This window comes from Ascaphus truei, chromosome 3 (genome assembly GCF_040206685.1).
Source record: "Ascaphus truei isolate aAscTru1 chromosome 3, aAscTru1.hap1, whole genome shotgun sequence".
Lineage (NCBI taxonomy): Eukaryota > Metazoa > Chordata > Amphibia > Anura > Ascaphidae > Ascaphus > Ascaphus truei.
In genome coordinates this window covers 74,363,193-74,389,648 of record NC_134485.1, presented here as the reverse complement: position 1 = coordinate 74,389,648, position 26,456 = coordinate 74,363,193, and the positions used below count along the sequence as shown (strand labels likewise).

The 26,456-nt window shown below is 46.4% G+C and overlaps 1 long non-coding RNA gene across 1 annotated transcript; it reads left to right on the top strand.

Moving 5' to 3' along the window:
* The first annotated feature begins 117 nt into the window (after nt 1-117).
* LOC142491565 (uncharacterized) lies at nt 118-25,447 on the top strand. Its single transcript, XR_012800429.1, has 3 exons — nt 118-762; nt 21,662-21,795; nt 22,318-25,447. It is a non-coding gene; the product is annotated as an uncharacterized LOC142491565 (long non-coding RNA).
* The last annotated feature ends 1,009 nt before the right edge of the window (nt 25,448-26,456 follow it).

Here is a 26,456-nt window from a genome sequence, read left to right as displayed (position 1 = left end):
TGCTGCCTTAAAACACTCCAGAGCCCAGAGCCTTATCTCCTCCCATCCTTCACACAGTGTCCATACTGTACCAGCCTCTCAAACATACATTGGTCATTGTATCTGATACATCAGACTAGCAACATAGAGGGAGGAGAGCAGTAGGAAGATACTGTACAATGTGACTCTCGCGATGCTTTCAACACCAGAGCCTTCAGCCCCTGGATCACAGACTGGCAGAGCAGCAGCAGTCAGGCAGAGCAGCAGTGAGCAAGGCACAGGCACTGCATGAGCAGCTGCAAGAGGGGGGAGGTGGTGAGAAGGAAGGGGAAATGCAGCCCTCATCACAGCCAGTTTCTTAAACACATCAGCAAATGCTTCTCCACTTGCAGTGTTGACAATTAAGCAGAGAGCTGGATCTTGCAGCCTTTCAATTGAGCATCCACAGAAGCTCCAGTGTCACCAGCACTCAGTGTCTTCCAGAAGACTGGCTTTTTTTTTTTTTTTGTGAATGGTGTTGGTGTGATCTGTTATTTATTTTAGAGGAAGATCCGCTGTTTTTCCTGCAGGGGCTATAGAATGCATCAGTTCTCTATGAAGCTGAGATAAAACAAAAAAAAAAACAACCTCCAGTGCAGAAGACAGGGATTATTGAAAAGAGGGGGGATCCCTCATCCATCTGAATACTGAACCCTAATTTAAAATTCACCTCTGATCTTACACAGCCTTGTGAAACTTTCAGGCTGCACCCCTGAAATCAGAGTCCTGATTCAACATAAATGGGTGAGTTAAAATACAAAGCAACAATCTACCTTTTAACGTTGTCTTGAAGAAATCTCATACTCCAGTGGTTTGGAAATAAGGTGTATGTTTGTAGGGGGAGATGGTTTTGAGACGTCTATCTGTCATTTGTATGAAAGACACATTTCTATACAACCTAGGTGAGCAGAAGAAAATCGCTAACCCCCTAAATCCTTTGCTAGACAAGTAGTGAGGGGTGTATTTCAGCCCTTTAGTGCTAGAAGGGTGGTTAATTCCTATGCTTTGCATTTATGCCTATAGATGCCTAATCTGTACACCTTCCAGGTGTTGCTGTATATCTTGTACACTTGCTCTGTTGTATTGTGCCAGTGGAATAAAGGAAGAAATAGTCTCAGTTCCAGTGTCCCCACTGCAACGCTAATATTTTAATTTAAAGCTCCTTGGAGAAGGACCCTCCTTACCTACTGCACATGTTAATCTCGGAATGATATTGGTATTGTCTTCACGCCCCCACTGAACGGTGCAGCGGAATATGTTGGCGCATTATAAATGGTAATAATACATGCTTCAGCGAGTGTGGGAGGTGGACAATGTATTCAACTCGTTTGTTACCAGAAGATCCAGCAGCACATTACAGGGCAACGCATTGCTGGCCACAAAGGGTTAAGGCCCAGCCCTGCCATGAAAGGGTTATTGTGATTCTCAGCCGATTGATAAAACTGATACGGTGCTGCCAGCATTGTGGATCTGCTCTGTGCTATTACTACCACTATTGTCTGATTTCCCTGGTTTTAACGACTAGTAGTCAACGTGAACAAATGACCATTAGAATACGATGACATTCAAGCTAGTTTCTACATGCAATTTTATTGTCAAAGTTACCTCTTCCAAGCTGCTCCTGTAGACTAATTCTATTGTAAAAGATGCTGTTTTCTTATTGCTCAGGTTAGGCAGCTGAATATTTTGGCTATTTTTTGGTGCTGCAGTTACAATGTTTGGAGACAAAGCTTGCGTGTGATGTGGCCTTTTCAGTGGGACATTATGTATAGGCAACACAACCAGTGAAGTGGTCTGTTCTGTCAGCTTGTTCTTCCTGCCATATTTGTTGGCTGAAATGCCTTTTGGGTGAAACACAATGGTCATTGCATTGAAAGCAGGTTGATGTCCTCCACTGACACTGCTGGCCTTATCCACTAAACGGTGACGGGGCTATAGTACATGCTCACATGGTTGAAGTGAGCACCAAGAGCTGAGCCACTAGAACACTTTAGTAAATAAAGCTTTGTGTGCACATAACTATGTTATTGTTTTCTTGCTGCGGAAAAGTCTCCCGACTTCAAACCGGGGCTAATTATAAAACCAGCACAAGAGTTGTCAAGGAATATAATGGTATTTTCTTCTGTGATAAATCCGGTTCAGTATTTTTGTACCCGTTTTTCACTAGTATTTGTACCGGCGGCTTTGATACAGATATCAAAGTGTTAAATATCAATGTCTCCAGGCTGCAAAACCAGACAAGGGGTGGGATGAACAGTATCAAGGGAAAAGTGGAGCAAAATGGACTCAAATTGTATAATTTTCATCTTGCGTCTCTTTGCTCCAAGTATTGTGGGGTGTGCGTCAGATTGTGATTATGGGGGGTGTCGGTAGGAGGAGTTACATGATGCACAGATTATAATGAGATGTGTCTCAGCGCGTCACTTTTTTTTTTTTTGTCTTCTTGTATTTGCGCCCCAAATATCTGCCAGGGCTGAAGTGGCGTAAACTTTTCTGGCTAATAATTGGCATCAGGTGTAAGACATTGTGTTCTTACATTTGATGCGAACGCGAGCAGAAAATAAAGCAATGCATATTTTTTCCCCCATTCATACATCTCTCCTGTAGAATCCTGTTTAAAGGCTCCGTTTATCCTTCGGTAAAATCAGGTGCAATTCTTTTACATTGGCTTTCCAATTCTTTCACTGTGGGTTTGCAGCCGGGAGACTTTAGAATGATTGCCGGAGTCTCAGATCTCTGTGGTTTGTAGCAACATTAGAGCTTTTTTTGGTTTTGGTGAATTATGCTGTGTGTTTATACAGAGGTGTGTAACATTCCTACTTCATATACAGTGTATAAGTTTATTATTATGGCATCCTTAGGCTGAGTCACCGCTGGCGCTGAGCGCGCTCATGCTTGGAGAGCACTCCAAGAATGAGCGCCGGGTGTCCGGCATGTACGTGCGGGGAGGGGGGGGGGGGGTGCATTGCGGGTAGTTCAGCGTGCGGGTAAGTATAGATTTTTTTGTTTACTTACGTGCCGATCGTGGCTGAGCGTGTGTGTACGAGCGCCACGCGCACTGCGTAAGCGGGGACTTCCATAGATCTATATATGTAATTCCCAGCCCCTAGCGCCGCCAGATCAGCGTTAGCGGGGACTTAGCCTTATGTAGCTATAGCCATGTACACATAATTGCAGCCTTGCTGTATACACAGTGTAAAATACCATGGAATTCAATGCTTGGCTTCTTGTGTTATTATCCCTGTGTTGCATGTAGATTTACGTACTTTATGTTAATAATGAGGATAATTATAGGAAATGCAGGTTGTTATGCATTAAAGGTCATAGGCTAAGCTTTGGTATTTTGATTTGCTGTATGCTTACGGTTTATAGTATATAAATGTGAAATAATAATATGGCTGACAGACTACTGTACATGTATAACAAGACCTGGAAGGAAATGATTGTCATAAGAAACCTACAATCTAAGTTGTGTGGTGGGAGATACATAGAACCAGCCGAGGCACTGTAATCGTAAATGTAACTGAATAATGAATTTTAGGACATAGGGGTAACAAAGTGCTTCTGGTGAGAAGATGTGGTGTGTGTTTTTTTTGCATTTTAAATTAATAGTTGGTAATTGGACAGTCATTCCACAGACACTGATTTTTAAAGGAGGTTTTTAAGATGTGGGTCAGAAAGTGGAAGCTTTGAAACGTGATCAAGCAATAGAGACAAGTACAGCAGAGCGGAGACAGTCTTAGGCCGGGGCCATGGTAAAAAATACAGCGCTGAGCCAGGAAACTTACCTCCTGCATCCGGCATGTGTGGGGCTTTGGTAGACGCTTCCGCAGGCGTGCGGAGGTGTGTGCAATTGCGGCCGACAGATTCATTTATTTTTTCGCGCTGAGGGAAGCGGAGGGCCAGTCACGTGACCGGCAAAAGCCAATGGCACTCCATGACGTCGGTGCCGTGATGTGGCGCGCTAGCCCCGCCTCCCGCCCAGGCTGCAGAGCCACCCGTATGCTGAAAAGAGGCTAAACCGAGCACCTTCCCCAGCCAGACCCTTCTTGAGAGACCCCCACCTCTGGGTGCCCCTGCCAAACCATCAGTACTGCCCCCCAAATCTCCCAGCAGCAGCATTAAGCACCAGTCCCTGGAGGATAGCCATTAAGCACCAGTCCCTGGACAAGCCCTGCCCGGCCAAACCCAGCAGCGCCAAAGCCTCTCTGTGCAGTAAAAGGGCGGGCAAGTCCCCCCAAGTACTGGGGAATGCGAGCCACAAGGGGGGCACCGGGCAGCATGCACCCTCCTTCCCACAGCCTGCAGCACCGGCGCTGATCCCCAGGAGGGTGCAGAGGTTGGAGACTCCCGTGCAGAGCTTCGGCAGCAGCTTGGTGCGGGTCAGCCACACGGACAGAAGCTATTTCCTTGCTACGAGAGCAAGGAAAGGATCGATTTATTATCAGAATCGGCAGTGAGGAGCTGGGCTGGACACGCAGGTTAGGGTGAAGGATCTGGGGATTGGTGCATTTCATTGTTAATAGTGATGATTAGAAGCGTGTGTGTGTGAGCAGCATCAGGAGATGAGATGAGCCAGTGCAAATAGTAATAAAATAGTTAAATAGTAAAAGGGAAAAAAAACGTTTGTAATCTGTTTTCCTCCTGTGCTTGAAGCATTTTACAGAATAGCCTGACCCCCTTCCCCCCATCCCTCCCTCCGTGCTGCGTGAGCATGGCCGTACAGATTTCATATCATTGAAGTAAACGCTCCAAGCACGCTCAGTGGCAGCGTGGCCACAGCCTAAAAAAGTTAAGTGCGACATATTGCAATAAAATGGTACAGTATGTAGATAATTGAAAGCGAAGATTAAGTACAGATGCCCTCATCTGTGGTCGCTGTGACACGTTTGCATGGATACATGTACTCAAAATATAAAAGGGTGGAACCATATGGCGATGTGGAACCGTCTCCAAAAGTTTCAGTATTTGCTTCATAACTGGATGTATGATTGGTAGCTTTGCAAATTTTCGGCCTAAGACCTTTACGTATGAAAAGAACATTGTGTGTATACAGTTAAATAATAATTACAGGTAGTCCTCGCTATCCAACGTTTCACTTTACAACGAATGGCATATCCAACGCTTTACAATGCAACCGTATGGGCTGTTTTTTCGACACCGGAATGCGTTATCAGACGCCTGAAAGCGTTATCCAACGCTCACTGCCACTGATTAACATGGGACTCACTTTACACCGGTTTCACTATTCAACGCTGCTTCCAGAACAGATTCCGTTGGATAACCGAGGACTGCTTGTACAAGAATGTAGAATACATGTTATAAGGGGGGACTTAGGCAATTGTATATAACTGAGGGGAAAAATACTGAAGCGACTTCAACGTTTCTGTGACGATGGCTGAATTAATAACGTGTTTACAAAATCACACTAGAAAACGACTTCAACATCTGTACTTTTCCAAAACAGAAACCAGGCGAGTGTAACACAGAACGACATGAACAGTCAATTTGATAGAAATACATTTTTATGGGGATCTGCTGCAGTACGTGCAACTGTTTAAAGTTTTTTGAGATGCCTATTGGGACTTTCGAAAAAATAAGCCGCTGAACAGTTCCTGTTACAGTATTTGATGGCAACACAATTCCTGCAGCTTATTGCAACCGCTGAGCAAACACATGATGCGGATAGTCCTTCGTGTGGCTACCAAGACCTAATATGTCCATTGCAAGACCACATTATGGCCCCTATTTTATATGCTTACGTTTGAATCTGTCCTCTATTTCAGGGGTGTGCAAACATTCCCCGCTGCGCCCCCCTGCCTACTCTTCCCCCCCCCCGTTAATGTCCCCCTCCTTACCTTGTCTTAGGCGTCAAATGACGCTGCGGGGTCGTGTGACCCCGCGGGGTTATTTAACGCTGTGTTGCCGGCGCGTGCCGAAGACAAGGTAAGGGATCCCCTGGAATTTAATTTAAATGCCTTGGGGAAAGAACGCTGGGCCTCTGCAACGGCCGTGCCCCCCTCCCCTCCCCACCTGAAAAATGTTGCTCACCCTTGCTCTAGTTGCTCTGGAAGGATTAAAGGAGCACTCCTGTGGACACATTATGTTTTTATTTTTTATGTGCGTATTTTAAATTTTTTTGTAAACATAGGTTTTGAAGCAGGGGATCTTCAGACTGCGTTGATTTCAGCTACGGGTACACCCTGCTTCCCGACATACTTACATCCTGAAGGTGGTATCGGTCTCTCTACTCCAGTTTAAATGTCCGGCATCCCGCGGGCCAATAGGAAGCCACAAATAATGACGTCACGGCTTCCTATTGGCCCACTGGACAATTGAAGCCGCTATTTCGATGGACCTGACTAGCCCAGTCCGGGCTGCTACCGGCACCCCCTTCCGAGGTGAGTATCTCAGGAAGCAGAAGGACCCCAAAGATGAAATTAACTCGGTTCTGCTCTGGAAAACACGCAAATAAAAAGTGTCACCAGGAGTGCCCCTTTAAGCCCGGTTCAACTTATTGGTGCCCCATTGAAAGGAATTCTTCCCAAGCAAGAGGAAGGCTACTTTATAACATCGAGTATAGAGGAATAGTTGCCTGCGTTGTTACGGCCCAAGCAGAGAAGTGGGTAAGAAGGACAGGCCCTTCCCTTTGTGTATGCAGATGAACAGTAACTTGGTAATTGCTTCTTTTGAAAATGTCTGTTGTTGTAACATTACATGGCACAAAAGGATCATGCTCTGGGTAGATGAGCTTACAAAACAGTTTCGGTGCTTGATGCAAAGGGATGTATACAGTAAGCGTCCACGTATTAAAGTCTCCCGAATGCAAAACCTGTACAAAAACCAGCAACATATTAATCAAAGAAAAAGAAAATCCCATTCAGAGGGGCCTATGTTTTCTCAAAGTTGTGGTGCATCAAACATTTCAGTGCTAAAAAGTAGCACAAACCTTCATAAAATGTGTGTTGTATGTACGGAGACTTCATACAGTACATAATAATAACTTTATTTCTTATAGCGCTTTTCTCTCAATGGAACTCAACGTGCTTCACAATTACAGTAGTGCACAGTAAGCAGCAAAGTGGAATCTTACAAGCTGTGTTTTGTGTTGCCTGAGGCACAGGGAGATAAAGTGACTTGCCCAAGGGTCGCAAGGAGCCGACACCGGGAATTGAACCAGGTCCCCTGATTCAAACTGTGTCATTGTTTACAGAATCAGTGTCTTTATTCACTGAGCCGCTTGTTCAGCCCTGAAGCACAATTGGTTGTTTGACATTATTTTTGATGCATCAGGTCATGTTGAATATCTGATTGATAGGCTACAATTTAAATTAAAACAACGATGTGGATTTAAAAAAATGTATACAGTAACTCGTATAAATAAATATAGATTATTAGTGTAGTATTATTTATAACAGCCAGTGTGAAAGTAATATATTTTGTTAACCTACTGTATGTAATGAAACATCAGCGCTGCATGAAATTATTCTTTGAGTTGATACCTAGTAATTTCTTTTTAGGGTTTACGCCAGGTTGAACTTGGCGGACGATTTTGACATACTGTTCATTGATTTGCCAAGTGCCGTCCATTTCTGTGCGGCAAAACAAAGTAAAAATTTTTGGGCGCAGATGGAGAAATGTAAGGTTGGTACATACAAGCACACAAGGCCAATTGAGTTTTGACAAGTGCCAGTTATGCACTAAGTACAGTACATAAACCCCAAAGTAATGCGATTGTTCCCTTTTGCAAAAAAAAAAAATATGGTAGAAGTGGTACCTTTTTAATAAATAACACCCTTGGTAAAAAGAGCGCCTGCTTCCAGGAAGGTCCCTTCAGGCAGTTTTATTTATTTTTTTAACCAAGAAATACAGCCTAACGTAAAGCTCTTTGGGGAGACGTGACACAAATGTGATATACCCATGTGCACTCATTTAGGTCAGACAGATTACAAAAGGAGGCGCCATTGTGGCAATGCTTTTTAAACATTTCTTTTAAATAGGTTTGAAGCAGGGGGTTTCCAGAGCAGAGCCATGTTAATTTCAGCTCTGGGACCCCCTGCTTCCGAGATACTTATCTCCGTGTGGGTACCGGTATCTCTCTGCAGTTTTAAAGTCCTGGTCACGCGGGCCAATAGGAAGCCACAAGGGATGACGTCACAGCTTCCTATTGGCCCGCGTGACGCGGTACTTTTAAACCGCCATATTGTGAACCCAGCCGGGGCTCCTACCCGCACCACGTACGGAGGTACAGTATGTATCTCGGGAAACAGCACGGTTCAGCTCCAGATACCACCGCCCCTGCTTCAAGCTGAACAAAAACAAAAAAGAAAGTATAGCCGCAAGGACTGCTCGTAATTACAGTTTATGCTGTAATTACAGACTTGGGCTTCGTCCCCACTGCTCGCGGCTGCGTGCACTATGGCGCGAACAAGATACGACCATCTATGGGGCCGGCCCCAGTCGGTGCCGCCACGCCGTGGCAACATGGCGTCATGTGACGTCACATGACCCCTTGGCGTTATTCGAAGCGGCACTAACGTAAGGGGTGGGGGGGGGGGGCGCGAGCACCACGGGAGAGCAGGCATGGGGTGCAGCAACAAAAGTTTGCGCACCCCTGCCCCAGTGGACGTAAACGTTGGCTTGTGATTTTACTTGAGCACTTGCCTTGATGTGCTGTGCCTTCTTACACAAACTTTGTGTTTGGTGTGCATGTGCAGTATGTCTCTCTCTCTCTCTCTCTCTCTCTCTCTCTCTCTCTCTCTCTCTCTCTCTCTCTCTCTCTCTCTCTCTCTCTCTCTCTCTCTCTCTCTCTCTCTCTCTCTCTCGTCTTCTTCCACTCTAATCATGGTAAATTGATGGAGGTGGGCAATCGATATTGAACATTTTTGTGTGCACCGGGCGAGTGACATTTTTTGTGTGTGTGTGTATAGATAGATAGATAGATCTATATCCCCGGATTGAAGAGCTTTTTTTTTTACATTGACAGGACTTTATAGGTTTGAAGCTGGGGGTCCCCAGAGCTGAACTACGTTAATTCCTGCTTCGGAGAACCCCTGCTTCCTGAGATACTTCCCTCCATATGGGGTACCTGTATCTCGGTGCTGTTGCAAGGGATGACGTCACGGCTTCCTGTTGGCCCGCGTGACGTGACATTTAAATATCCCCACACTGCCCAGCCGGAGCTGGTACCAGCACCCCATACAGAGGTAAGTATCTCAGGAAGCAGGGGGCCCCCTGATTTGCAATCAACCCAGTCCAGCACCAGAGACCCCCTTCTTCAATCCTTTAAAAAAAAAAAAAATCATAACAAATGGCTGCTTGGACTGCTCCTTTAAAGTCAGTTTGTTCCTTTTGCTCTGTAAAATTGCATTTGATGTGTTTGAGTAAATTGTACACCAGCTGTGTTATTGCAGTTCCTGTTAAGCTTCATACATGTTTAACTGTATCTATTGGAGCTATTCGTGACACGCACCATGTGAACAGTTCTGTAAACTCGCTACAAGTGCTCTTCTTGTAAAACAAAGCGAAGCTTCATGATTGCTTACAATGAACAGTGTCTGATCTTACCCCTCCTGCAGTATATATGTGGTTGTTTATAGAAATATATAATTATAGCAAAAGATGTATATCCTTACTTTTGGTCATCGTCTTGGTCTTTTAATTTCTCTTGGAATCTAGACGAGTACCATCTTTGTCCAACGATGGTCATTTCTTCTTGCGATATGTCCTTCCCACTGCCATTTTAATTTCTTCACACTTGTGACGATGTCACAGACTTTTGTTTGGTTTTCGCACCCATTCATTCTTTTCCCTTTTTAGGGCAATATCTGTCATACATCTCTCCGTACATCATTTGGTTGTCTGAAGCTTATGGATTGTCTTTTCATTTAGGGTCCAAGTTTCACATCCATAAGTGAGTACGGGCAGAATATACTAGTCAAAAACTTTCTTCTTGTGGCACAGTGGAAGGTTCCCTTGAAATATTGTCTTTCTTCCAAATGCGCTCCTTCCCATCTTCATTCTCCTATTGATTTAATTCAAAAGGTTCCCGTGCACTGCTATTTGCCGGCCAAGGTAGGCATAGTCTTCGACTTCTAGTTCTCTTCCATTTATTCCAATCGTTGTAGTCTTGACACATCTGAGACCACATCTGAGACCACATTCTTAGTTGCTTCGGCGAGTTCTCCAATTTGTTGTTGGAGGTCTTCTGGACTTGTGGCAAAACTAACAATGTTGCCTGCAAATCTTAGGTGACTCAAATATTCACCATCATTTTTGATTTATTTTTCCTCCCAATCTAATGTCTTGGACAATTCTTCGTGTTACAGTGAAATGCTTTGGTGACATGGTGTCTCCCTGCCATATTCCCTTGCTGATCTTTATCTTGCTTGTATCTTCATGTAATCTAAAGGTTGATGTGGCATTCTCACGGAATATAATTTTATATTTATTTTATTACATTACCTGAACTAAAGGGGACCCCAAAGATAAACCATGGTTTACTCTGAGGTCCGGAGACTGCACCGTTTCCAAAATATTATTAGTTTAATGTGCCGTAAAAAAAATGAAAACAATATAACCACCAGGGTCACCAATAGAAAGTCGCAACATCATCTCTCGATTTATATCTGTTGGCTGCTGCAGCAGCGAAGCTGACCGAGGCAGCAGTATGGTGTCCCCACTGTCCACTGGGCAAGTACAGTATTCATGTCTGTGGGATACAGCGTAGATATGTCTGCAGCCGGGGGGTGATGGGGCGGGTGGGGGAGGCATGTGAATATAGGTACATGGGCCCATATTTACAAAGTGGTGCTCTGCCAATGACACTCCCTGGTGCATGAAGACAACTTACAGACACCCTTCACTTTAATGGGCCCTAAGGTGCCTCCCTTCTCCAGAAGCTGTCATATCGCATAGCACCCTTTAGGAGACATGGGCCATCATATTTATTTTAGAAACGTTATAGAAAGGTTTGTTATTAGAAATGTTATGTGCATCAAACATAAAACTCTACGCAGCAGGATAAGGAATCCATGCTCCGCACCTAAGAGAAGAGCAAATATTTAGAAAATAAGACTATTCCCTAAATACCAAAATGCGCCGACATTCCTAACCCTCTTCCTAAAGACTCTTTGGGCTAGGGTTCATGTACATCTTCTACATTGGCATTTTTATACAGTTTAATACATAGATCCCAGTTGGGAATATAAATATTGGATAAAAGATGATGTATCACACTAAGGGCCCCATGTACTAAGATCATATTTGAAATGTTTTCTGTGTCAAAATGTTGGTGCCGAAAAGTAGGCCTACTGAAGTATAAGCCTTCATAAAATGTATATCTTATGTATGAAGGTCATTATCTGACGCATAGTTTGTTTGAAATTAAGCGTGACGCATTGCGTCATGTTGAATACCTGATTGATACAATTTAAATGAATATAGAATTATATGTATAAAAAATATATAACTTGTATTGGTAAATATTAACTATGAGTTTATTATTTATAATAACCATACTGTTAAAATAATGTGTGCATATATAATATACTAGCTGATATACCCGGCGTTGCCCGGCATTGAATTTTCCTGCTCCCCCCTCTCTCCGCTCCCTCTCCCTCTCTTTTTTTCTTCGCTCCCCCTCTCTCTCTCCCCCCATTGGCCTCTCTCCCCCCTTCCCTTTTCTCCCCCGTTAACAGCAATCGGGGCCCCCCTGCACATGAATGTGGCCCCCGTGTTAATAGCTTGGTTCCCCCCTCCCCCCCGTTCACAGCTCCGGCCCTTCCCCCCTTCACACCTCCGTTCCCCCCCCCCCTCTCACATGTCCAATTCCCCCCCCTTCAGAGCTCAGTGGGTGGGTGAGTGGCTGGGTGGGTTGACTGAGGGACTGAGTGAGTGTGTGGGTGGGTGGGTGACTGAGTGACTGGGTGGGTGGGTGACTGAGTGACTGGGTGGGTGGGTGACTGAGTGACTGGGTGGGTGGGTGACTGAGTGGGTGGGTGACTGAGTGACTGGGTGACTGAGTGACTTTGGTGACTGAGTGACTGGGTGGGTGGGTGAGTGACTGGGTTTGGTGAGTGACTGGGTGGGTGGGTGAGTGACTGACTGGGTGGGTGAGTGACTGACTTTAGTGACTGACCTTGACTGACTTTAGTGACTGACTTTAGTGACTGGGTGGGTGGGTGAGTGACTGGGTGGGTGGGTGAGTGACTGACTGGGTGGGTGGGTGAGTGACTGACTGGGTGGGTGAGTGACTGACTGGGTGGGTGGGTGGGTGAGTGGGTGGGTGGGTGAGTGACTTGAGTGACTGGGTGGGTGGGTGAGTGACTTGAGTGACTGGGTGGGTGGGTGAGTGACTTGAGTGACTGGGTGGGTGGGTGGGTGAGTGACTTGAGTGACTTTGAGTGACTGACTGACTGACTGGGTGGGTGGGTGAGTGACTGGGTGGGTCGGTGAGTGACTCGGTGGGTGAGTGACTGACTTTAGTGACTGACTGGGTGGGTGGGTGGGTGGGTGACTGACTTTAGTGACTGACTGGGTGGGTGGGTGACTGGGTGGGTGGGTGAGTGACTGACTGGGTGGGTGAGTGACTGACTGGGTGGGTGGGTGAGTGACTGGGTGGGTGGGTGAGTGACTGACTGGGTGGGTGGGTGACTGGGTGGGTGGGTGAGTGACTGGGTGGGTGGGTGAGTGACTGGGTGGGTGGGTGACTGGGTGGGTGGGTGACTGAGTGACTGGGTGACTGAGTGACTGGGTGGGTGGGTGAGTGACTGACTGGGTGGGTGAGTGACTGACTTTAGTGACTGACTGGGTGGGTGGGTTGTTGACTGACTTTAGTGACTGACTGACTGGGTGGGTGGGTGACTGGGTGGGTGGGTCAGTGACTGACTGGGTGGGTGTGTGACTGGGTGGGTGGGTGAGTGACTGACTGGGTGGGTGGGTGAGTGACTGACTGGGTGGGTGGGTGGGTGAGTGACTGGGTGGGTGGGTGAGTGACACTTGAGTGACTGGGTGGGTGGGTGAGTGGGTGGGTGGGTGAGTGACTGGGTGGGTTGGTGAGTGACTGGGTGGGTGGGTGAGTGACTGGGTGGGTGGGTGGGTGACTGGGTGGGTGGATGGGTGAGTGACTGACTGGGTGGGTGACTGAGTGACTGGGTGGGTGACTGAGTGAGTGACTGGGTGGGTGGGTGGGTGAGTGACTGGGTGGGTGAGTGGGTGGGTGTGTTATCTTTCCCCCCCTGCATCTCTTCTCTCCCCCCCCCCCTGCATGCCTCCCCCCCCTTCATGCTATCCCCGGAGGCAGCAGGTGTGAGGCGCGGTGAGGCGGCCGTGGCAGCGGCAGCTGTAGGGAGGGGGAAGGACAGCAGCGCGGGGCGTGTGAGGCACAGTGAGGCAGCCGTGGCAGCCGCAGCTGTAGGGAGGGGGAAGGACAGCAGCGCGGGGCCTGTGAGGCACGGTGAGGCGGTGGCAGCCGCAGCTGTAGGGAGGGGGAAGGACAGCAGCGCGGGGCCTGTGAGGCGCGGTGAGGCGGCCGTGGCAGCCGCAGCTGTTGGGAGGGGGAAGGACAGCAGCGCGGGGCCTGTGAGGCATGGTGAGGCGGCCGTGGCAGCCGCAGCTTTTGGGAGGGGGTAGGACGGCGGCGTGGGGGCTGTGAGGCAGGTGTGGCAACCGCAGTACCCGTCCGCCTGCTCGATCACTCACCCGTCCGGCCGCTCCCACGTGCATGTGAGGCGGGAGGCAGCGTGTTGTGGCCGCTCCCCTGCTGTGTCCCGGGCGCTGGTGCCGCTCCCACGTCCCGGGCGCTCTTGACTGTAGCAGCGCCGGTGTGTGAGCTTGGGGGGGGGGGGGGGGGGTGGTGTGTGTGTGTGTGTGTGTGTGTTGGACCTTTGGCCCGTCACTCCGCCTCAGGCCAATGAGAGGTGTGCAGGGGCGGGCGGGCCAAGGGACAAATCTCATTGGCCTGAGGGACACAGGCCATGCAGACAAACATACAGTGCTTTCACAAATATATAGTAGATACCATACATTTTAGGTTATGATGGGTGAAAAAGGCAACAAAAAACCTCTACTGTTAGCATATAGCCAATAAAGAATATCACTTGTGAGCACATTCACATGTCTTAGACAGGTCTGCACCCCTGCCTTTCAACCATTATCACCTCGCATACAGTGCTCCCACTGCAGCAAGGGATATTACATGCGCGTGTGTGTGTGTGTGTGTGTTATGCACATCCCATTTGCATGTGCCATAATATAAAAATATTTGATAAAAAAAATGTTTTGACGCTTAATACGCACATCGAGGAAAGAAAGTGACATCATTTTGTGATTTCTGTGTGTGTTTAGTTCAGGAAATAATCACCAGTGACAGGGCATAAAAGTGCTCACTTAGATTGTTTGGCTGATAAATGTAGTTCTCTTCCGTCTCTATATACAGCAGTGTTTCATCTCTCTGTTGGGCACGTGTTTCCTCTCCAAGGCGTTTCTTTGTTCACAGTATGGGTTGTGGAGGGCATTTTGAGTCTGTGTTAACAACGGAGCTCATTAAAGTTGGAAACCTACTTGGCAGACAAAAAGAAAAACAACTTACCCATTTACAGTAATTGGCTTTCTTCATTTAATCGACTTCAAAGCAGAATTTCGCGCTGTTTTTTTTTTTTTTTTTGTTCTTTGCCTTAAAATGTCTTTAAGAGATCTGTTCTTGCCCTTTCCAACACGTTTTAGATGGAGCTCCCAAAACGTTTTAGATGGAGCTCTCCCATGGTAACCTCAGAAGTTGGGGAAACACATGACTTTTACACACAAAATAACAAATATTTAATTTAAAGTGCAGCAAATTCAATTTGTCGTTTTGTTCTCCAATGCAACTACAACACACATCACTGCGAAATGCTCAAAGAACTAGATTGGTCATCACTAGAGTCTAGGCGCAAAGTTCACCTTTCCTGTCTCACCCTCAAATACTTTCTGGGCAAGCTACCCAGCTACCTGAACAAGCTCCTCACCCCTACCACATGCAGTACCTATCACCTGAGATCAGACTCCAAAAGACTATTCATGGTCCCAAGACTCAACAAAGTATCCGGACATTCCTCCTTCTCCTTCTGTGCACCCCAAAACTGGAACAACCTACCAGAGACTCTCATATCCACCACCAGCTTAAGTTCTTTCAAATCTAAGGCTGTCTCACACTTTAATCTGGTCTGTAACTGTTTCATACGCTCATAATATATATTTTCTTTAACTGTGCATGCAATGTCTTGTATATAATGTATACCTTGTTCATTTATGTAACTGTATTTGTAACCATGTATTATTTTGTTATAACTCTGTGCCCAGGACATACTTGAAAACGAGAGGTAACTCTCAATGTATTACTTCCTGGTAAAACATTTTATAAATAAATAAATAAATAAATAAATAGGGGGCAAGATGCCAACATATTCATTACACTCCTGTAAGCTTGTGTAGTGGATTGCTGCCTTAAGTAAATCTATTACTTCTTTTCATTAACTGTTCATTTAATGATCCCATCACATTTGCATGTGAATAAGGAACTGTCTTATCACAAGACATCTAATAAAGATCACACAAATCCGCTGAGTCATGAGGTTACCAGGGAAACATTAAAATGTAATAATTTTTTTTTTTAATTACTTAAACTTGTCTGTTTTGTTTTTTTTGTGTAACTGATGTCGTTGAATATACAAACCACAAAACATATCACTGCCATTAGTTGACTGTAGTTGGGACTGTACCTTCAAACACCTAATGGTACTGTAGTCGAGAACACAGAATATAATGAAACTGTGCATATTTGGTCAGGTCAGTACCTGTTCTTGGACCCATTGTGCAGCCCATAACCGTAGAAAGCCAACAGTAATCACAGTGCCCAATATGGTGCTGGCTGCTTTGGCAGCAAAGGATTTAAAACATGATATTTTCTTCTCTGTCACAGCCACACTATACTGTTAACACGTGGAAACGCCATGCATGTTGTCATCTATAAGACTGAAATGAAATCAATAGTGCAGAGTTGATGCCGCTGACTGTATTGGTATCAGGAAAATATTCTGTACACTTTTGTTAAACTGGTCAAAGTACATGTAATACATTTGTGCTGATGTGGCAGATTTCTATCAAGTCTAATTATGGGAATCCTCCCAAATAAAATGTTTTGTTTTCTTCCTTCATACAACGTTAAGTGGTTTATGATCGCTTTTACCACGCCAAAACATACATCATTTGTGTATTGTATTGTACAGGAGGATTTAAGACCATGATGTTCCTTTTCTTAATCTGACAAAAATATATTTATACATATGTAGCCCATGTCGTCGTCCCCCCCTCTGGGATAACTTGGGTAGGCCCAGTGCTGGTTACCTGCGAGGGAACAGGAGAGATAAGCTGCCCGCGATGGTCTGGGGGAACAGGACAGTCTTTTTGGGGATCTGCTGGTTCTTTTCCTCTTGGTGCCAGCGCCTCCAGACATAGTGTGTTCAGTAGAGCTGAAGGCAGTCCCACCATGACAACATTTCCCCCAATACCTCTGTCCAACAGATTGCCGCCGAGCCAGAAGTATAAATGAGGATGATCTTTTTGACAGCAGCCACTGCCTGTGTCATTACAGCGTATGCTTCAGTTGATAGGATAGATTCCTGGCTTCAGGATGGTACTGGCCTGCGGGTAATATTGAAGTCTGGCTAGAGTAGCTTGTTGCCCTCAGTCCATGAGGCTGAGCACGTCTCCCTCCCAGCCGGGAGGAGACGTCTCCAACACTCTCCCACCCCATGCAGGGGCAGGCTGGAACAAAGGGGCTGAACTTCACTCTATAATTAAGGGCTGGGACCCGCTGCGCTCGTCGGCACGGGCGGCGGGTTGGGCGTTCCCCACCAGCAGGGGAATCCCCACGGAGCCGGTCCCGGTCCTCCCTGGCTGCACAGCTCGCTACAGGCTGTGACGCGTCAGCCGCTACAGGATACAAGAGAATTGTATTCCCTAGCGTCGACGCGTCACGTGGTGTGGCTGTGAGCCAATGAGGAGGGGAGGCTTCGCGAGGAGGAGAGGCTTCGGGGAGCGGGGAGGGAAAGCAGTCTGTGTTTGTGTTTGTCTATGTGTCTGTCTGTGTTTTGTGTGTGCCTGAGTGCCTATCTGTGTTTGTGTATGTGTGTGCCTGAGTGCGTGAGTGCCTGCCTCTGTGTGTGTGTGTGTGTGTGTGTGTGTGTGTGTGTGTGTGTGTGTGTGTGAGAGAGAGTGTGCGTGTGTGTGAGAGTGCCTGCGTGTGTGTGTGTGTTGCTTGTCAGCTCCAGCCCGAGACCGTGGAGGGGGGGGGGGGAAGAGTAGCGGGTCCCTCCGGTCAAGCCACGCCCCCCTCCCGCTCATGCCTCCCACTCCCGCCCACCTCCCGCTCCCTACAGACCGCATATCGCGGTCTGTGTATGTCAGCGCCCCGCCTGTCTGCAGCGCGGGAGCGCTGACTGGGAGCGGGGCCTTAGCCTTAGATACTTACTTCAGCTCAAAGAGGGAGGGTCCAGTATTTGTACCACCATTGGCTATCACAGATCCCTGTGTCATCTCCCCTTGTCACTCAGGAATTCAACATGAGGAGGGGGAAAACACCATAGGATAGCCTGTCACTGTCTACATCTTATTAGAACTTACGTGACAGGGAAGGTAGAGAGAAAGCTGGACCAGCCATGGCTATATATACACACACACACACACACTCTGTTAGGTAGAGGCAAATTTAGCAACAGGCATTACAATAAGGGGAAAGCATTCATTCACACAATCCATTAACAGCATTTTTAGCAATGCTTGTGTCTTTCTCAAAAGCGTTTTTGTGGGACTGGCACAAACACAAATAAATGTTTTCACTCAACGGTCCGTAGTCTTCAGCCATCCTTCAGCCATCCTGTGATGGGAGCTACAAAAACTAAATAGATGGCATAGATTACACATGCAACTTGTACTCAAACACAATGCGTTCTGTGGTTTATCAGTCCTCGTTCTTTGATAATTTGTTTGCTTCTGTTTTGCAGACGGGAGACTTGTATAGATAACCTCCTATATGTCAATGAAATTATGATTCAACTCAGTCTTTTGGGGCTGAATGATCAAATTTACGACCTGCAGAACTGGAACAAACTAGGACAAAGGAATTTATCAGATTTATCAGAGGGCAAACTCCCATTGGGATTTCTTTATTTTTTTTTAATAAATGTAGTACTGTTTCTTTGCACTGATTTTGCCCTTGTAATGGAGCGGGGTGAATTTAATAAATACCCCCACCTCCTCTGCCAGGTCTGACAGCCTCCCTGGATAGCAATCTGTGTTAAATAAATGAAATGTAATTAAAGCAGTAACTCCACCGCTCATGCCATACCATCATTAGGGCCCACGGTGTGCCCGACCTCATGCCATACCATCATTAGGGCCCATGGTGTGCCCAAGCTCATGCATACCATCATTAGGGCCCATGGTGTGCCCAGGCTCATGCCATACCATCATTAGGGCCCATGGTGTGCCCGAGCTCATGCCATACCATCATTAGGGCCCACGGTGTGCCCGAGCTCATGCCATACCATCATTAGGGCCCATGGTGTGCCCAGGCTCATGCCATACCATCATTAGGGCCCATGGTGTGCCCAGGCTCATGCCATACCATCATTAGGGCCCATGGTGTGCCCGAGCTCATGCCATTACCATCATTAGGGCCCATGGTGTGCCCAGGCTCATGCCATACCATCATTAGGGCCCATGGTGTGCCCAAGCTCATGCATACCATCATTAGGGCCCATGGTGTGCCCAAGCTCATGCATACCATCATTAGGGCCCATGGTGTGCCCAAGCTCATGCCATACCATCATTGGGGCCCATGGTGTGCCCAAGCTCATGCATACCATCATTAGGGCCCATGGTGTGCCCAAGCTCATGCATACCATCATTAGGGCCCATGGTGTGCCCAAGCTCATGCATACCATCATTAGGGCCCATGGTGTGCCCAAGCTCATGCCATACCATCATTGGGGCCCATGGTGTGCCCAAGCTCATGCATACCATCATTAGGGCCCATGGTGTGCCCAAGCTCATGCCATACCATCATTAGGGCCCATGGTGTGCCCAAGCTCATGCATACCATCATTAGGGCCCACGGTGTGCCCGAGCTCATGCCATACCATCATTAGGGCCCATGGTGTGCCCGAGCTCATGCCATACCATCATTAGGGCCCACGGTGTGCCCGAGCTCATGCCATACCATCATTAGGGCCCATGGTGTGTCCGAGCTCATGCCATACCATCATTAGGGCCCATGGTGTGCCCGAGCTCATGCCATACCATCATTAGGGCCCATGGTGTGCCCGAGCTCATGCATACCATCATTAGGGCCCAGGGTGTGCCCGAGCTCATGCCATACCATCATTAGGGCCCATGGTGTGCCCGAGCTCATGCCATACCATCATTAGGGCCCATGGTGTGCCCAAGCTCATGCCATACCATCATTAGGGCCCATGGTGTGCCCAAGCTCATGCATACCATCATTAGGGCCCAGGGTGTGCCCGAGCTCATGCCATACCATCATTAGGGCCCACGGTGTGCCCGACCTCATGCATATCATCATTAGGGCCCATGGTGTGCCCGAGCTCATGCCATTACCATCATTAGGGCCCATGGTGTGCCCGAGCTCATGCCATTACCATCATTAGGGCCCATGGTGTGCCCGAGCTCATGCATACCATCATTAGGGCCCATGGTGTGCCCGAGCTCATGCCATACCATCATTAGGGCCCACGGTGTGCCCGAGCTCATGCCATACCATCATTAGGGCCCATGGTGTGCCCAGGCTCATGCCATACCATCATTAGGGCCCATGGTGTGCCCAGGCTCATGCCATACCATCATTAGGGCCCATGGTGTGCCCGAGCTCATGCCATTACCATCATTAGGGCTCATGCCATACCATCATTAGGGCCCATGGTGTGCCCAAGCTCATGCCATACCATCATTAGGGCCCATGGTGTGCCCAAGCTCATGCCATACCATCATTAGGGCCCATGGTGTGCCCGAGCTCATGCCATTACCATCATTAGGGCCCATGGTGTGCCCGAGCTCATGCCATTACCATCATTAGGGCCCATGGTGTGCCCGAGCTCATGCATACCATCATTAGGGCCCATGGTGTGCCCGAGCTCATGCCATACCATCATTAGGGCCCATGGTGTGCCCAAGCTCATGCCATACCATCATTAGGGCCCATGGTGTGCCCAGGCTCATGCCATACCATCATTGGGGCCCATGGTGTGCCCAGGCTCATGCCATACCATCATTAGGGCCCATGGTGTGCCCGAGCTCATGCATACCATCATTAGGGCCCATGGTGTGCCCAAGCTCATGCCATACCATCATTGGGGCCCATGGTGTGCCCAAGCTCATGCCATACCATCATTAGGGCCCATGGTGTCCCCAAGCTCATGCATACCATCATTAGGACCAATGGCGTGCCCGAGCTCATGCCATACCATCATTAGGGCCCATGGTGTGCCCAGGCTCATGCCATACCATCATTAGGGCCCACGGTGTGCCCGACCTCATGCATACCATCATTAGGGCCCATGGTGTGCCCAAGCTCATGCATACCATCATTAGGGCCCATGGTGTGCCCAAGCTCATGCCATACCATCATTAGGGCCCATGGTGTGCCCAAGCTCATGCATACCATCATTAGGGCCCATGGTGTGCCCAGGCTCATGCCATACCATCATTAGGGCCCATGGTGTGTCCGAGCTGATGCCATACCATCATTAGGGCCCATGGTGTGCCCAAGCTCATGCCATACCATCATTAGGGCCCATGGTGTGCCCAAGCTCATGCCATACCATCATTAGGGCCCATGGTGTGCCCAAGCTCATGCCATACCATCATTAGGGCCCATGGTGTGCCCAAGCTCATGCCATACCATCATTAGGGCCCATGGTGTGCCCAGGCTCATGCCATACCATCATTAGGGCCCATGGTGTGCCCAGGCTCATGCCATTACCATCATTAGGGCCCATGGTGTGCCCAGGCTCATGCCATACCATCATTAGGGCCCATGGTGTGCCCGAGCTCATGCCATTACCATCATTAGGGCCCATGGTGTGCCCGAGCTCATGCCATACCATCATTAGGGCCCATGGTGTGCCCAGGCTCATGCCATACCATCATTAGGGCCCATGGTGTGCCCGAGCTCATGCCATACCATCATTAGGGCACTAAAGGTTGAAGTAATAAAAAATCTTGATAAGCGCAGACTGCTGCTATAAAGGTACAATCCTGTCCAGAACCAACTCTATAAACATATATATATAGTAGCCAATTATAAATACTACACAATTCATTTCCTTAAAACCTCATCTTAAATTGCCACTGTATCCAGGAGAGTTTATGGTGTGTATCAAAGTCTTCTGGCTGCAAAAAATAGCACCAGATATATTGAAGAAAACTATATCCACTTCTTTAACCGGCGCAGTTCCCCGCTACATGGCCCACCTTAACCCTTTGAGTGCTGTTGGGACCACTGCACTAGAGTGCCCCTAACCCTCCGGCACAGCGCGGTCACTTGAAGAGAGCGGTCCTTAACCTCTTCCATTTCCCCTCACTGCAGATGGTGTGGCCCAGGACGCGATCAAAGCTGAATAAAAAGCGCTTTGGACATGAAGTGGCCACAATGTCGTGGGGCCCCTGGAGGTGCCAGAACCCATGATGTAGTGACTACATCTTTGGGCACTCAGGTTAAAAGTGAGCTCCATGCAATGCCCTTTAAAGCAGATTAACCAACCTTATTTATTGCCAGCTGTTTACTGTTTATTCTCCCGGTCACCACTTCTCCAGGCAGCATTGAGCTGCGTGTCATGCAGACGTCAAAGGATTTTATCAGAAATAAATGTCTAATCTTCATCTTCTCAGAGCCGGTTCTTTGATGTCTACAGATGTCACCAAGTGAGAGGATTGGCAGCCATATTAATGTGGCATTTCGTCCTTTATTTTTTAGGAATAAAATACACATAAAAGAGAGAGAAACAGAAATCCAACTATACAGTATTGTGAAGAAATCTTTAAAAAATAAACTTTCAGGAGGAACGGCACCTTTTTTAAGGGGATTTTTCTTTCTTTGTTAAATACCGTGCTGTATTTTGCAGCACCTTCTGTCCTAGTTTTGCAGCCTGGAGACTTTGATACACATCCCTCTGTTTGCCATATCCTATCCCAGAATGCTCTGCTTGTCTCATAATCCCTGTTTTATTGGCTTTCTCTCCCCAGTGAGGGCAATGAGATCATGCAACAGGAATTAACGCTTCATTGAACCTGCTGTGGTGTTGTATTCCTGGCAGCTGGAGTTTTCAAAGGTTGCAATGAGGCAAACCCTTTTGAGTGGCGTGGGGACAGAGTGCTGCGGCCCCTCCGACACTCACGATCACGTGACTAGAGTTGGGCGAATTTGGATCCCCAGCGGATCGGACGGTTCTTTTGGTCCGCGGATTTCAGCGGCTCAATGTCAAAAAGGGCGGTTTGCTGATTTTTTATTATTATTACCAATACACTCCGCGGATTCCGCAAACCATGGACGGATCTGTAGAATCCAATCTGCGGATTCAGCCGGGGAGGCGCCGGCTGTCCAATAGGAACGCTCCTGCTACGGTCACATGGTTCCCCGGCTCACAGGGGCATCAGCTGTATGCTGTATTCCTGCTGCTCCTGCCGGCTGAACAAGGACATCTGCCGCCGTCACAGCCACAAGGACATCTGCTGCTGCTACCAAATGACGCAGCTGTCTTCCTCGCCTTCCGTCGAACTTTCTACAAAGATGTAGATTGCAATAAATACTTAGAAGCAAGCAGTAATCATCACTGGAGATGGATATGTACAATTCCTTATGGACAGTTTAAGACTTAGAAGAGACTGTTGAAGGATTGAAGACTTTAAAACTCAGTCAAACCATTTGAGAGACATTTTTATCAAAAGAAGACCATGAAACAGATGTTGAAAAAGCCTATAATAGGGCATTACTTCTGGACCGGGAGACTATACTTGGGATAAGGTTAATGATCACAAACAAGATGTTTTATTTTATAACTAAATTTAACGGAGCAGCAAGAGAAATAAATCAAATTATGACCAAACATTGGAATATTTTACAGTGCGACACCGTTCTAAAGGAAATTATCCCCGACAGACCTATTTTTAATAAATTACAAGTTTGCTACTGGTTGTTTCTCCCGCTTTAGTTACAGTTATAAACTACAGTTAAATGTATGTTGCTAATAAGACTAATTGTTTAAATATTGATGTTTTTAATTATCACTAATAATGTGTTTTATATAATGTATTATGACTACAAAGTGGATAATGTCATTTTTACACAGTAATAGTTATTTTATACTTATTCCCTTTGATCTTTTTAAATATATTATGCCTAATTAAAGGTTGTAAGGGAGGTATATTTAAGGGACTTGCTTGCCAACTGAAGCCACACCCCTGATGAAGAGGTACAGCCTCGAAACGAGTAGGGTGGCTTTTGGTTGGCTATCAGAACACTGTGGGTGTAGCAGGAACTTTTGCACAGGAGAAGAAGAGCTGGTGGAGCTTGCAGTGTTGGCTCCAGCTCAAACTATCCTCCGTACTCGATTTTGGGACTGCCGTTTTGGACGCAGTGACGTCACGACGTGGTGACGCGGCGGCGCATCACCTGCGTGGTGCGGAAGCACCGGGAGAAGAGACCGATGCCAACGGACGGACCAGTCGGGCGGACGCGCCAACAGGAGCGAGTGAGTCCCTGCACAAACTGTTCCTGTACTACAGAGACCCCTACATAATTTCTGCTCTTTATGCACAGATACTTTGTAAGTACATTTTTACCTTTTGTGCCTAGTAAAGCTAATAATACTACACTATGAGGTGTGCGCTTCTCTCCTTTTTTATCTTTATATAGTTTTTCTGTGGAACGCCTGGGTTGCCTCCTGTTGAAGATAGCAGCACCCTCAAGATTGGACTTTTATCTCTATGGTTTTTATTTATATCTTGTATACAGTGTATATGAAATGTGGAATTGATTATTGTACATTTACATTTAAGATTGTACCTACCACGTAGGTTTTTGAGCGACCCTAGCTGAGTCTTGTTTCTTATACAAGCATTAGAGGATTTAATAATATATGTATTCATATCACTATTTAATTATTATTTTATCAGCTATCTAAACAAATTTGTCGCTGGCTGCAGATAAGTGTTGAAGTATTTTCAGCTACTCTGAAAATGGTCCCAGCCCCTGCTGCTGGGTCCGATTAAGTTCCGGGTAGCTGAAAAAGCACCGGGTACTGGGTAATTACCCGGTGCTCGGTACATCTCTAGTATAAACCACACTTTGGATCTTACAAGGATTGCTCCTTTAAAGCTGCAGGCCAAGAAATATCCTACATGTCTGTTTTTTTTTTATGAATAAATTAGTTCTGTACTATGAGAAAATACTTATAGCATTTAAAAAAAACAAAAACTCTGAATTAAATTTTTAACGTATCAAGCCTTTTTTGTTTCTATAGCAACCATTTACAAGTCACATCCCCTTCCTATTCTGAAACAGGCTCTGGCACACTCCTTTTTGAGCCCTGCCCTCTTTCTAGCAGTGCACCAATTGTATCTAGTGACTGCCTGGTCACATGATCTTCCCACAGAACTTTGTCATATTAATATGCAAATGCATTCCACTGACTGCAGAATACTCCTCTACAGCCATTTAGTGAACCCCCAAACAGAATCTTCGCAGATCGATCACAGGAGATTGATCAGCAACTTAGCTAATTACTTATCATTGTGTGGATTGCATTGATGCACATATTAAAGGGGGATGGGAGGGGAACGGCAGCTTGTACTACTGCTTTAAGTCTTTCTTAGCAAGAGAGACAAATTCATAGCATATCAAATAGAAGACCAAAATGTACATTATTTTGACCTATCCTAATGAAAATAATATCTTAATCACTGCACTTATATTGTTCTAGATACGTGAACATATTTGATTCCTATTTTCATCCCATGAATTGACACCTCCAAAGCCACAATGTATCCTCTCCTGGCCAAGTTCTCAATACTGTTTGGATGCAATGGCTTCAATTAACCTTCCAAAATGCAGCACCAGTGTGACAGGCCGCATCCCATCCAATCCCCTGCTATCTCCGAGAACTACTAATTGAGCTGTTTATTGCTAGACCTTCAGATTGTTTTGTCCTGGCAGATTGGCAAACAATGTGGAAACTACAACTGCGTTGGTTGTAACCTTTGACAGATTCAAACCTCCACGCAGAGCTCACAACCCCATTACTTAGCAGAAACCACTGGTCTGGAATGCAATTTTAATATGAAAACCTGCTATCCCCGTGGCCTGTTATTTATTTGTCAGGGAAGCACCAGGTTTGACTGGCAGGGAAGGGAGCGCTCTCTAATTACAACGTCCTTTCCCTCAAATTCATGCAGTTCTCATCTTTTCTTCCAGATCTGAACTTCCAAACCGCAAATATCCTTAAGCAGTAATCTGCGGGCATAGGCTTGAGTTATATGTGATTGTTGCATTCTTGTGGGTCCTTTAAAAAAAAAAAAAATTGTAAACTGTTTATTAAATTTTTTTAGGTTCATAGAAATTAAGGAGAAATATATATAAACAGACATTTAAAAAAAAAGACAAATTATACACTTAAACGGTTAACTATGTTAATAATACAATAAAAACAATGTGTTTAAAACAATTCTGCATGTAATGAAAAAATGAAATTAACTATAAAGATGTACATTTGATCTATTGAAGGGCAAAATGGAGAGAGAACAAAAAATAGGGAAGTTGCTGCCCAGAAACGGTAAATAATAGATTCAGGGACAAATTAACATTGGAAAGTCACATTTAAAAAAAAAAATATTCCCAATAAAGGACCAAATTTCTTGAAATGTTGTTAATATGGATGATTTAATTGCAGCTGCTATTTTATAACTGTATGCTAAAAGCACTTGTTTCCACCAACTAGCGGGAATCGAATTGTCTTTCTAATTGATAAAAAATAAATCTTCTGGCTAGCAAAATTAGATAATGAAAAAGTGTTTTAGAAGACACCGGATATCTTGCGTTAAAATGGTTGATCTATAAATAACGTATCAGGTTTTAGAGGAAAGTGTAATTCTGTACAAGATAAAATGTTGTTCCAAATGAATTGCCAACATTGTACTGTGTAATGGCAATAGAAAAGGAGATAGCCTAAAGTGCTAATGTCCTTGTTGGAAGACCAGTTGGATAAAGTTTTCTGGGAGTCCAGATGACTATGAGAGCCCTGGAAGAGTAGGGGGAAGGGCGGCATGACTTGGTGCTGAGGTGCCCCTCCCCTGGGGTTTGTGATGTCAGGTCATGGGGATGGGGGTTA